Genomic DNA, 14,798 nt, shown 5'->3' with positions numbered 1-14,798 from the left:
GATCTCTTGCCAAGTTTCCAGGCCAAAGCTATTCTTCAAGTCCAGAAACTATTCACTAAAGGAAAGATGGATCCTCAGAAAGGACTTGTGATACCATTGCAAGGGAGTATGACAATATGGTTAATTACTTGGCTACCTGTACACTGAAGGAAGGTGGTACACAGACACTCAGAGGACCATGAGGCACAAGGTCCACATTGACGTTACTACTCAGGATATTATTGCCATCCTTCTTTTAGAGTGGAAGCATATGGCATTCAGATAATATATGGACTTTTCTCCCAGGTCTTACGTTAGATCCACTGAATTCACAGATGTACTGGGTGGTCATCCCCCCACTTCCAGATAAATAATTGCCTGAACTTACTTGGATGTTGGCAGAAGCTCCATTCTTTTCTTGTGGGTTATAAACTGTTTTACTAGGAAAGCCAAGTGGAAACTTCTGAAAGTTATCCACTCCCTGGCCAAGCCATCCCAGGAGATGGCAGATAAGTAACATCTGTATTGTTCAAATGTACTATGTTTTTATCTAGCATCTATTTTTGCTTCAGGATCCCACCTAGGACGCCATATTGCATTTAGTTGCCATCTTTTAGCTATGACGGTTCTTAGGCTCTCCTTGCTTTCAATGACCTTGACAGTTTCAAAGAGCACTGATCAGGAATCTAGAAGAGAGAGAGGAGACAAGCTGGCCGTGGGGCTGTAGGTTTTGTCCTGTTAGCTTTCTTCATGCAATTTTCCTTGGAAAAAGATAAACACACCAGAATCCTGGAGGAGACTCCCTCAGATTTGGTAATAAAAACCAAGTGGCTCTGAGTGACACAGAGGGTAGATTGTGGCATAGGATGTAGGGCACTGGTGGCACAGGATGTAGGGCTCTGCTCAGGTCCCCTGCTTGGGGCCTGACCTGTTCATTCCCTTAGCTACTGACAGTACTGGTTTTGACTTCTCAGGTGAGTTCCTGTCTGGACATTGCCTTCAGCTGATGACATCTACCTTGCCCAAGCTTACTGTGCCCCTGGGCATCCTGTGTCTATTGACTAGTTTATTGGTGCAGTGGTTTGAAGGGTTAGCCCAGCTCCAGAGCTCCCTATTCGATTGGCAGAAGATTCTACTGTGACCACATCTCAGTAAAACTTCTCTTTCCAAGTTCCAACATAGTTACTTGCTAATAAACATCTTGCATGCCAATCTTCATTTCAGAATCTTTTCTCCAGGGAACTTAATCGTGACAGTATCTGAGTCAACAATATAATATCCAAGCCTGCATTTATAGCTGTCATTTTCATAGTGATTCTATGTTCCTTTGAGTATAATTAGTCCAGTTTTACTGTAATTACTCTATTGAAATACATATTATTTCATTGTGAATCATTTCTAAATGTATTTATCTTTTATATTAGGGCTTTATTTCTAAGTTTTATTTTTAGGTACAGTATTATTTAATACTGTAAATTTATTTAAAAGAGTGAACAAATGTTTTTTAAAGACCCTTGTTAAAGTTTCCTTTAGTTAAAACTTTTGCGTAAGTTTCCCTAGGATTGATCTGTATAGAGGCAGTAGCTTTGGAAGAGAGCAGTATTCACAACAGCAGAAACTTATTTATTGGATTATTTTCCAGTGATCAGAGAGGGATCTTGGCACAGATCTGGCTTCCTTTCATGGGATTCATGTACTTATTCATGTCCTCGAATCATTCTATTACTAATACCACAAGAAAACGTTTAAATTGTATTAAATTGAATTAAAAGGAGCATAGTTTTATAATTTCCAAATGACTACCATATACAGAATGAAAATGGCCAGCCACTTTGAACTTTCTGTGTACAATGCTTCAAAAAGTGTGATTGGTTTCTAAAGTACTCTTTTATCTTATTTTTGACACTACAAATGGACACTTGGTTTCCTAATTTTCAAGTCACTGAACAAATAAGTTTAGATTGCTCAAAAGCTAAATGGAGTTTTTTTGATACCATGTCTCATCTAGGTTCTAAATATTTAGAGAGAATAATATTATAAATTAAAATTGTGACATTTAAAATAGCTAGAGAAATCATAAACCTGTAGTTCATTACTTTTTCAAAAACCAACAACTCTAGTCATTAGGTGGCAATTTCCTTTAAATATTCTTTAGAATTAGTTGTGAAAAATACGTATATGTGTAACAGAACCTTATCATATAACCTAGAGACAGGTAGTTAGCATTTGAAGCATGCTAATCAGGAATTCACTTTTCAAAGCTGGTGGTTTAATCATTTCAATTATCTTTATCAAAATGTACACCAGAAAGTTCATTAGGTTGCATAAAGTATGTTAGGAATATTTTTGAAATGAGTGATAGTCAAGACAGTGATAGCTAGAAAGCCTGTCTGGTCTCCATCATCTTTTCCTGAAGATGATGTTAAGAATCTGTTAAACCCTGCCATGTTCAAGGCCCAGAGCCCTATTTGTTCTTTGTCTGCTTCACAGATCTGTCAGTGTGTTGTCAGATCTTGTTATCAGAATATTGTTGTGTCTGCCGAAGAATCAAACTTTCACTCGGGTGTTAGTACAACTTTTATTTCAACATTGTGTGCTTGGGAACTGAAAGGAAGACTTCTCTGGGGTTACAGGTAGCAAATGTATAATTTCTGATTAACTAGCATTATATGTTTAGAAGAATTTGGGCTGTGACCTGCTTTCATTGCACCCTGGCACCTGATTACAAGACTACAGAGGAAGAAAAATATAGCCTTCACTTCCTCTTCCAGTTGCCGAAGATCACTAGGGTTTACTAAAGGCCTGAATATTTGCTGAAAGGTCACATCAGCTTAGATCAATTTTGAACACATTTTTAAAATATACAAGTAATTAAGAAAATTTTAAGACAAAAAATCCACAAGAATACTAGAATTCTAATGCAATAATTCATAGGCATTTGGGAGATTTCATTCTTTTTATGGGTGTATTTGAAATTTGTATATATTATTTTATATCCTAATTTTAAAATGGTGACTAGAGTTTACGAACTCAAATGCCCTTTAGGGGCCACTGGATAGGTCCTGTGGACCTAAGGGGTTGTGTGTTCCCTGCCCTAATGGAATGGTCACGTTTCAGCTCCAAGTGATTGTTCTAATAATGTAAAAGGACTAAGTTTTTGCCAGTTTTTCTGATATTTTTTAGTGATCAAATAAACATTATATTTGTGTAAGTTTTTATTTTTTAATTTTGAAATGTCAACTATTAAACTAAAAATTTGAAAACTATAAACCAAAGATCTATACCTGAGTCAAACAGCTTAGCACAATTTCATAAGCCATAACCATTTTGTTACTTAGTAAGTAGCCTCTGAAACTATCATTTTTACAAAAGTGAATATTTAATAGAGTAGATGTCACAAACCTTATAATCTTGCATTTATTTTTAGATTCAGAGATCACTTCCAAGTTTCTCTATAGTGAACGTCTTTTATGAGCATTGCTTTGTTCTGTGTTCTTGGTGGAATCACAGAAGCGGGAATGAATATTTAAAAAATTATTTATGTGCATCATCAAAATCCTCTTCAAAAGGCTTGTAGTAATTTATGCTATCACTTAGAAATGATGTATAAAAATACAGTTTCGTCATTGAAATGTATTGTAATAAAAATATGGAAAGAATGCTACCTCCTTGTTGATTTAATATGCATGTCTGTTTATTGGGTTGAATGTCATTCCATATGCTTGTTTGCCACTTTCCTTTCTTTTGTGATTTGCTTATGTTAGCTTTGTCCCCTGTGGGGCGGAGCAAACCCCTACTTTGATATTTTAACAATGTCAATCTATGCAACAGCTAGGTATAAATTAGCATCAACACCTGCTTGTGTTTACAACATCTGTTCTATGAGGCCTTTCTTTTCTCTAATAGTTCTCAGCCTGCCTCTGTGCTTCTCACTATCCCACACAGCAGTATTCATAAAACAGGCAAAATGGACTCAAAGGTATCTTTGAATAGCCTTAGATGCCAGCTGAGCCTCTTTAATTCATGTTGTGGGATATAATTCTCAAGGATGAAGACTGCTTGAGTTTTACGTTTACATTTTTGATGAGTTACTGATTACCATTTATGAATTATTTTGAATTGACAAAGACAAGTCAGAACACTGTGATGGGGTACAAGACTAATTCCTGGTTTTGAGATTACATAGTCAAAATTCCAGAGCTCACGTGGATCTGCTCCCAACTGCTCATTTTGTCATCTGCTCCCAACTGCTCATTTTGCTCCTGTGGACACTTGAGTTGAGATTTCTTCTCCAATATCACGCAGCTAACAAGTATCACAATATCACACTGTAACAGGGTAGACCACTTACAGCTTTCATCTCTAGTTTCCTTTCCACTTCACTATGGTCTTTCCCTTGTGCTGCATGTCATTGCTACATTTTGCATTACAATTTGATTCTGATATATTATAATTCAAGTAACAAATGGCCATATTGCCATTCTATTCATGTCAGCCATCTTTTAGGGAAAAAATAGTGGCTCCAGTTGTGGTCCCTGAGTAAATTGGCAACCCAAAGCTTTTAGAAGGAGTTTTAAGGTGGAGAGGTGGGAATCCGTAGTGAGTTGGGATAAGGCTAGAGGAATTTTGTTTTGTGACTGTTCTTCAAGCTTTATAGTAACCTCTTCCTGTGAAATAAAGTTTCACACACAAAGACAAGGTTGAAAGAGACTTAAGATTTAAATCTCTTTTTTCTTTTTTGATGTCCAGAGGCAGCAGGTCCTCAGAGGATTGCAGTGGTATCCTGGAAATTGCCAGGCTCTTTTGAGAGTTCTGTTGATCTTCGTCAAAAAAACGGGCTAGGAATTTAGAGAAAGATGCTTCAGAGTGGTCGAGGGCATAGTTTCTGGAGCTAGACTGCTGGACTCTAAAATGAATTTAGTTGTGTAAAACCTGAAAAATTTATGGAATCTTTTGTCCTCAACTGTAAATAAGAGCAATAAGATTGTCTAATTCATAGGAATTTGGGCTTTCCCGGGGATATTTGGCCACAACTGGAGACATTTTTCAGTGTTGAACTTGGGGGGTTGGGGGGCCGTTGGAGGAACAATTGGCTTCTAGTGAGTAGAGGCCAGAGATGCTGCCAAACATTCTACAATGCCTAGGCTTGGCCCCAACAACTAAGAATTGTGCACCCCAAAATATCCATAGTGCTGAGGTTGAGAATCCCAAGAAGAAGAATTGAGAGGAAAGCCAGTCTGCAGCAATTGCTGTGCTCAGTGCTATTAATAGACATTGAGAATGATAATCCACCTGTCCACACAGTTTACCAACTGAAGGTGACTGAGAGAAATTGTCTTCACTTTGCTCTCGGATAGACCATAGAAATGACATTTCAACCTAAGAAGTGGCTTCTAGTTTTTATTTGTTTAGAAGATTGACTAATTTCATAATCTATGGAAACTAGTAGTTTCCAACCATAAAAATGCTGGTCCTTTGGTTAGGGTAGTTTGGAAGATACTCAGTTATGCTCTTAGTGAATGAAAGAGTGTGTAAATGAACAATTACTGAGAAAATGTCAAGATGCAAAGTTTTAGGATCTGTTCTCAGGGAAATCTGAAGGAAGAGACTGTTAGGGGGGATATTGTACCTAGAAAGTTTTCCTTAGGGTGTGACCGTTGACTCTTTTCAGTAAACCTTCAGAATTTCCTGGCTTTGTCACTAATTACTTGCACCACTGGGTGGACAAGTGGGTACCCCTTGGGAGGGGCCAGGAGGGCCTAAAATCTCCCAGAATAGCCACGAAGATCTGATAGCATACTCATCCAGAGATGTGGTGCCATCAGCAAAGAGGTGAAGAGGAAGGTGGAATACATTTGTGGGTACGGAAGACCAGGGAAGCTTGTCTTTCCAAGTGCAAAACGCTGCTCAGCCTCCTCCTGTTTGTAACTGTCTATTAGCTGACTTACATTTTTTTGCACATATTAAAGTTTTTTGTGGGTGCCTTTCTATTCAATCGTCACTAAAGAAAACAGACCAAGTTTAAAATGCTTGTGTTGGGAGGTCCTAGAGCTTTTTAGAAAATCTCCAAGAGCTGAGGATGTCCAGGGGGTGAGAGGATGAGGTGAGGTTGAAGGGCCAAAGGGGAATGAGATGAGAAGGGACAAGAAAAGGCCGAGTACCTGGGGACCTAGTTTTTCTGTCCTAGACCTCCTTTAAATAGAAAAGCTCTACCTTATCTATGTTTATCTATTCTCTGTAATTCCAAATGATATTTTATTTTCTCTGATAGGATTCTAAGGCTAGAGGGAAAAAAATGGGAAGATCTCTGGCATGCATAGATCCAAAATCATCTTCATTTGTAGATCGTAGTAGATTAAATAGTTTCCCAAGAATTCACTATTCACTGAAGAGTTAAGGGTGTCTGGAGGAAAAAGTAGTGCAAATCCTGGGTTATTTCCCCAAATTGACACAGTCTATTCAGTTGACTCCTAAAGAAGGCTTTTAAACAATGGTGGAGAACTTCTCTTCCCCTGGGACTCTTAGGGACACCACACAGTACTACGCTGGAGATAGTGGTAGAGACGCCCTCTGAAGCCCTGTATTTTCCATCTTTGTAGAGAACTCTGCATCCTTTTCCTGCAGACATATGTGGAATCAGCAGCACATCTGTAGAAGCAGCAGCATAAAAGCTCCAGTACATCTGCAGGATCTCAGCTGACAAATGTAACTTGAGATTCATCTTACAATAACAGATCCCCCTTAGCTCCATGGAGGAGCTGTGCAGGATTTTGACTGGACACTAGATGTCGCTGTTGACTCACTCTGTTGTTGCTCAGCACCAAGATTCTCTGTCTCCATTAGCACAGACCATTTTTTTTGGTGATGGTTGTGTATTACTGGGGATGGAACCCAAGGAATCGCACATGCTATGCAAGCACTGTACCACTGACCTACACCTCCAGCATAGGACAGGCCATTTTATAAAAACCTAGTCAATATACAACAGTCTATTTTTTTTCTTTCAATTATTGACTGACTTAAAAGTTAATTTTTTTTTGATAAATTTCAAAGTTTATCTTTTCCAGGAGAACATTTGACAATTGGCAACAGATTGAAAGATGAAAGGGCTTGAGTATTTCCTAAAGGTCGACTTGAACTTGAGCTTTGTAAATAAGACAATTTTTATAACTCTAAGTTTCTGCCTGAGGAAGAATTCAAGTGAGTTCAGGCTTACTTGTTTCTCTAGTTCTGTGGTATACTAAATTTTGGGAATTTTGTTTGAATACTATAATATGAGATAGGCTTACTGCTGCCCTTACTGCATAATGGGTTGTTGGTGTCATTGCTAGTTTTTTACTTTTTAAAACCCTTTTTACTTTGGCAAAATTTTAACATGAATGTTGAAAGACCAGTGAACTCTATATTCCTATCCTTTAAGAAGTACCAAATTTTACATTATCATCTACTTACCTTCCCCTAAGAAGAGTTTTGCCATCTCAATTTTATATATCATAAGATTGGGATTAGAAATTAAACATCTGCCCAAATTGTACACCTAATAGTACAGTATGATTTACATTTTTATTTCCCAATGTGTTTCCATGACACTGTTATTCAGCTTGATTTCTATCAGATCTGAAAGCTATGCATGTCTGAAAGCTATGCTCTCTTTTGAGGACCAGTCTTACATACATATTTTTGAAGCTTTTGAAACATATTTGTAGGAATCCTCTAAATAGAAAACAACCCATTGTTAGATTTAGGTATAATTAGGTCTAGAATAGCTGTGAATATTTTTGTGTACATTTGGGCAGTTTATTCTACAAAGGAATTCAAAACCATCAGAATACATTTGAGATCTCTTGGAAGCTACAACCTGGCAAGCAACTGAACGTTGTAAACGACAGAGACAGTATAAGGTCCTCTCTAGCTTGTGTTTCCAACCTGGAAATATCTGGTAAGAATTTCCCTGGGGAGGGCTGGGGGTGTAGCTCATCAGGAAAGGGCTTTTCTAGCACATGCTGAGGCCCTGGGTTCAAATTTCCCCAGTCATCCCACTATAGTCACAGAACCTGAATATTTTTAATCTAAAGCAGTGGTAACTCTTGCTCTCTATAGTTAGTTGCTTTCTATCTTCAAAAATTATTTACCATTCTGTACTCATTAAAGTTCTTGATCCCTCCTGTTGGAGCCCAGGCAACAACACCACCCAGGTCTCAGAAAACTATGGAAAGTTGGTCTCCCTTCACATAGGAGGTAGTCTGAGATGCTATTTTATAAAATTTGTCAGGTCCTTCGAGATTTTTATTATTTTTACAAACCAAGCACTAAAGAAACAGACCAGTTGGGCTAAGTTTCAAAGCCCAACAAACTGTTAATGTGTAGTCAAGGGGATGTCTCTCTCCAAAGGCAGACCACTAAAGGTGGTTTGGAAATGGAGAAAATGGCAAATAAAATCGAGATCTCTTGCTCCATTTAAGTCCTCAAAATTCCCCTGATCTTTCCCGTATTAACTGGACTCAGACTTGAAAACATCTCCATCTCTGGGCTCCATAGCAGAGTGTTCATAGTATTTATCCTTTTGCAAAATGAAACACATGTCTCCATTCCCGTGCCCCTGACTCCAGATAAGGTAGCATCAAATCTTGGTCACCATTGTTTCCCTGTGACATGATCTCTTCATAGTGGCTAGCCCTCGGGGAGTTTTAAACACTCTGACTTCATGTCGGAATCCTCTCCGAGTTGAAGGTGTACATTTCCCCAGGTCTCCCTCCAGCCCCCTGAGTCAGAGACAGTGTGGTTCAGCAAAGGGCAGGCATGACAAACAAGGATGTGGGCGATCGTAGATCTGCATCCTGCAGGACATCTGACCCACAATCCCATTCCTCTGGTTGTTCATTTCCGGAAGCTCATTTAACTAACTCATGGATACCTTTTCTCAGGGAGATGCCAAGTAATTGATTCTACAATACTCTGTTCTCTCTTTCTGCAGCAGTAAAAAATTTTGCAGTGTACATGAATTGATTGCCTCTTTGCATCATGACTTGGAAAAAGTGACTCAAGGACTCAGGCATTTAATTTTAGAAAACCATCCAACTTTCGGATGGAGAAACACACCCAAAAGAAAAATGCCGCTTGAATTCGTATTATCTGTTCAAAAAGTAGAGCAAATTTTGAATCATCTCTTTGGAAGTACACGTGAGCCAAATCTCAAAATGTTGAATGCAAAATAATCGAATAAATGGGAAGATTAGTTATACTATAACTTGTGGTATGCGTTTAAGTTCTATAAAATGTTATTTACAGAATCTTTGTTTTTTATGCTATGGTTATTGTTTTAGTTCAGTAAATACATAAGGGTCTTCCTCAGGTTCGCTGAGATGTTATAATGTTTTCCTCATGATCATGCATTTACCTACCAGGGAAAATTTTCAGTAACCTGGTTCTTTTTCAGTCTCCCTTGCTGGCTATCAAAGTGTAGGAATTTCTGTAGACTTTCACTCAATTTTTCATTGAAAAATAAATGTTCATGTTGGGTGTGGTGGCTCATGCCTATAATCTCAGTTACTTGGGAGGTCGAGGCAGGAGGATCAAGGGTTTGAGGTCAGCTTGGGTAATTTAGTGAGACCCTGTCTCAAAAAAAAAAAAAAAAAAAGTCTCAGGGTGAGCAGGCTGGTGATGTAGTTCAGTGGTAGAGCAATTGTGTTGAGGCCCAAGGAAACGACCCTAGTACTGAACATATATATATATATATATATATATATATATGTATATATGTATATATATAGATATAGATATAGATATAAATATAGATAGATAGATAGATAGAGATAGATAGAGATAGATATAGATAGACAGATAGTGTATATATACATACACATACACACATACATTCATTCATAGTAAGTGTTTGAATGAAAAAGAAAACATTAGTACATTAGTTCTAATGGTTAAGGCAGGTAAGACAGGAATTGACAATCAAGCAAGGTAACTAGAAATCATGCTGAGCGCTATCAAGATGAACACGGAGATAATGTGGAACTGAGAAAGCCCCTTCTGGGCAGTCGGGGACATTTTGAGAAAGGGCATTTGAGTTGAGACCTAAAGCGTGAATCGGTTCCTGCAAAGAGAGGAGAGGGGCCTCCAAAAGGTTACACCTCCAAATAGGAAGTTAGAGCTGCAGCCTAGGAATTTTTGGGGAACCCAAACTTTCAGTCCAGAGCAGTGTTTTTATTTTTGGTCATATGAGTGACCAAAAGTAACATTTGCGTACAAATGTTTTGCGAGTCCAAGAGTTTTTTTTGTTTGAATCTGGGGAGTCTGTGATATTCACAGGATGTGTGGTCGAGTCAAGATGCTGCCCAGGGTGCCGAGCTTTCTTCTTAAACCCACCAGCTTCTGACCTCTGTCGTATATAGGAGACTATTCCCCTGGAAGACCGACCTGAGTCCTCTTGTCTCCCCCAGTGTCTCTATCCTACATCAGGCTGCCAAATATTTGGAGAGGAAATGCCTCGCAGATGGTCCACTGGTGGACTTTGCATGTGGGGGTTGGCTCACATGGTTGCTATTCTCACGGGGGACTTCCTGGAGGAAGGAACCGCCTAACACATATCATGAGAGACAGGAGATACAGGAAGGAGCTTGGTCCATGAGGGAGTCCTGGGTTGGAATCCCAGCTCCCACTTCCTGACTTGGCAAACTGCCTCCCCTTCCAGCTCTCATATGTAAAATGGCAATACTCAGTAGTATTTACCTCATTGAGCTCCTAGGGTCATGCCATCCTGGTACAAAGTAAGCTCTCAATAATGGATGTTCATATTACAGGTTGAATGCCTCTCCTGTGGAAGGCGTGGGACCAGAAGTGCTATGGATTTCAACTGCTCCAGATGGGCACACATCTACAATCCCAGCTACACCAGAGGCCGAGGCAGGGGCTTCACAAGTTTGAGGCCACCTGGGTCACGTAGCAAGACTCTGTCTCAATTTTTATTTTAAAGGACAGGAGATGTAGCTTGGAAGCAAAATGCTTGTCTAGCCTGTGGGAAGTCTTGGGTTCAATCCCCATTCCTGAGAAACATAAAACTACTACAGATTTCAGATTTATTTGGATTTTGGAATATTTGCATATACGTCTCGGGACATACACATGAATGTGATGTAATTTTATGTGTTTTTAGCATGCCTGCGTTTTGACTATGACCTGTCTCATGAAATTAGGTGTGGAATTTTCCATTAGTAGCATTGTATTAAAACTCAAAAAGTTTGGGATTTTGAAATATATTAGACTTTAGATTTTCAGGTCAGGGATGTTTAACCTGTGTTAATAAATAGCCAAGCCTACTTATCATCTTTCTCTCCATCAATAACACAAGGGCAATACAGATACCTCACAGGCTATTATAAAGATTAAATGAGATGAGAACTGTAAGAGACCCAGCACAAAATATCACCAACAAGCACTAGTTATGACTATTCCTTTGTTATGCTATGTCTTGCTATATTGCCCAGGCTGGTCTTGAACTAGCGAACTCAAGTGGTTCTCCTGCTTCCGTCTCCTAAGCAGCCAGGACTTGCACTATTGCACCTGGATAAGCATATATTTTGAGCACTTACTATGAGAATAGTATGTTCTAGGTGTGAGAATATAGCAGAGAACAGTGTGGACAGTCCCTGCCCTTGTGGAATCTGTATTGTTACCATTCTTATTGTGAATTATTATTATTATAATTATTCTTATTATTATTCTTATAATTATTATTATTCTTATTGCAGTTCTTATTGTGAATCTGGTTTAGCTATTATGAAAAAAGGAGAGAGTGGATCTGAGCATGTTTCAGGTGATGCTCAGGAAAGCACATTGACTATAAATATATGAAAAAATATTCAACATCAGTAGCAATTAGATAAATGCAAATCAAAACTACACAGATTTCATCTCACTCTAGTCATAATGGCAATTATCAAGAATACAAGGAACAATAAATATTGGTGAGGATGTGGGGAAAAGGTACACTCATATACTGTTGGTGGGACTGCAAATTGGTGCAACCACTCTGGAAAGTGGTATGTAGATTCCTTAGAAAACTTGAAATGGAATCATCATTTGACCCAGTAATCCCACTCCTCAGCATATACTCAAAGGACTTAAAATCAGCAAACTACAGTGACATGGCCACATCAATGTTCATAGCAGCTCAATTCACAACAGTTAAGCTATGGAACCAACCTAGGTGCCCTACAACAGATGAATGGATAAGTAAAATGTGGTACATATAGGCAATGAAATATTACCCAGCAATAAAGAAGAATGAAATTATGGCATTTGCTGGTAAAAGGATGGAATTGGAGTTTCTCATGCTAAGTGAAATAAGCCAATCCTCCAAACCCAAAGGCCAAATGTCCTCTCTGATATGAGGATGCTGACTCACAATAGGTGGTGGGGGGAGTGGAGTTCACCATATTGGACAGGGGAGGATGGGGGAAGGGAGAGGGGATGAGAATAGGAAAAACAGTAAAATGAATTAGTTGGACCTCACCTTCCTATGTTCATATATGAATACATGACCAGTGTAACTCCACATCATGCACAACCACAAGAATGGGAAATCATGCTCTACGCCTGTGTGATATGTCAACATACACTCCACGGTCATGTGTAACTAAAAACAACAACAACAACAACAACAACAACAACAACAACAACAAAACAGCACACTGGCTGTGTTTTTCCTTTCCTGGAAAAGCAGGCTCACTCCTTTTAGCCCTTTCTCCCCACTCCTAGGAATAGACAAACACTTCTAAAGAACTCAAGCTGTTAGGATCAGAGCCTGTTGACATCCTCCCATCCCCGTCGGCCTTTCCAAGTGCTTGCACAGGTCCCCAAAGAATCCCACTGCTCTGTCAAGGCTGCCTGCTCACAAGACAACGGGGATGAATTGTGCCCTGTGCGCACCAACCGTTTTGAGTAGAATCGCCTGCATACTCGGAAATTATTATTGATGCTCTCAGTTGTTTACTAATGTGGCAGCGACTGTGATTTGTGCTTTAATATATTTTTTTCAGAGCCCATTTACTTGTTGAGTGTAGTTCTAAACTGCTCAGGGAGACTCCCAAGGGGCAGATGCTGATGAATGTGTGTGGCGGTTGGTCCATCACAAGATGGCAGCAGAGACTCATCGATACAGCTGCCTACCAAGGAGCCCCGGATATTTTACTCAGGGTTTCTCCTTTGTGTGTATAACAGGACTTAGAGACTGAATTTGTTGTTGTCATTGCTGTTTTCTCATGTCAGCATCACAGATAGGCACAGGATGTCTGTTTACTTCTGCTGGTCCACTAAGAGGTCTGGGTTCCCCCCACAAGCAGCACATTTTTTAAAGGATCCACTTGGAAGAGTGAACAAGACTGCTTACAGGGTCCTACCTTCCTCGCTCCACAAATTTTTGCACGTGCCTGGTAGTAGATTACAAGTGTCTCACAAGACGGTAAGCGGCAGTTCCTACCTCGCTGGGGTTTTGATAGGAGATTTTAAGCATATTTATAGGTTTGCTGATAATACAGAACCTTACATGGAAAAAGACTTGCAGGAAGAGGATTGAGCCAGGCATGACTTGGGAGGCTAAGGCAGGAGGATCATAAGTCTTTTTTTTTTTTTTAATATTTTTATTTTTTTTTTAGTTCTCGGCAGACACAACATCTTTGTTGTTATGTGGTGTTGAGGATCGAACCCAGGCCGCACGCATGCCAGGCGAGCACGCTACTGCTTGAGCCACATCCCCAGCCCTGGATCATAAGTCTTGTGTCAGCCTGGGCAACTTAGTGAGACTATGTCTCAAAATAAAAAAATAAGAAGGAACTCAGTGGTGGAGCGTTCAATTGAGAGCATCAGATTCACCTAAGTGAATGGTTATAATTCAGTGTAGCCATGCAATATATAACAAACCTGTATGCTTTCAGGATTGCTGTCATGAAAGTGATGTCCAGCCTACAGCTAGTTAGCACAACCAAAGGCCACACAGACCACTCAAGCCCAGGGGCCTCAGTGGTAGGGTTCAATTCCCACTACCAAAATAAATAAATAAACAAATACAAAGAAGAAGAAGAAAAAAAAGAAGTTGTAAAGAAAAATAGCTCAGATGTGAAAGTGGAGTTTATTTGATTATTGCTATTAGGATCCTTGCCATGGATTCTTTTTGTTATCTCTCCAAGGGTCACTGGAGTACAGCCCCATTGCCCAGGCAGCAGAGAAAACCCTCTCATGTCTCTGAGGTCTTTTTCCAGAGCCTTTGAGAAAATGTGTGTTTATGTTGCACGATCCACCGACTGCCACTTGGTGCCCTGTGCGGATTTTTCTAGACAGGTTGATGGACAAGAAGAAAATCTGCAGGCACTTTGAAATCCATGGACTGGTGTACTTCCCCAGCCGCAGTTCTGACATAACCCAAAAGAGGTTTCAAACACACAAGAAGAACACGTACTGCGGTGATGAAGTGCAACCCTGAGGGTCAAAGGGAGCGAGTGCGGAGGTGATCCCAGGGCTGGCTCCCAGGACCTGATGAGTCTCCCAGCCTCATGCATTTGCATGCAGGACCAGCTCCATGATTGGCAGAGTTAGGGCAAAATGAAAATATGGAACATCTTGTTCAAAATGATTGGGAATGTCAAGATGGAGACAGCAGAAGATTCTATCAAGCACAGAAGCTCATCAGAGTGTGGGGCCCTGGGCAACTGCCCAGTTTTCATGCCTGTGAAGCCAGCTAGGCATGCATGTGTGTGCATGGGCATGTGTGTGTGTGTGTGTGTGTGTGTGTGTTTCTGAGACAGAGGCTTTTTCAA

The sequence above is a fragment of the Ictidomys tridecemlineatus genome, chromosome 7 (genome assembly GCF_052094955.1).
Source record: "Ictidomys tridecemlineatus isolate mIctTri1 chromosome 7, mIctTri1.hap1, whole genome shotgun sequence".
In the NCBI taxonomy this organism is placed as follows: Eukaryota; Metazoa; Chordata; class Mammalia; order Rodentia; family Sciuridae; genus Ictidomys; species Ictidomys tridecemlineatus.
Note: the sequence above shows the minus strand (reverse complement) of the source record.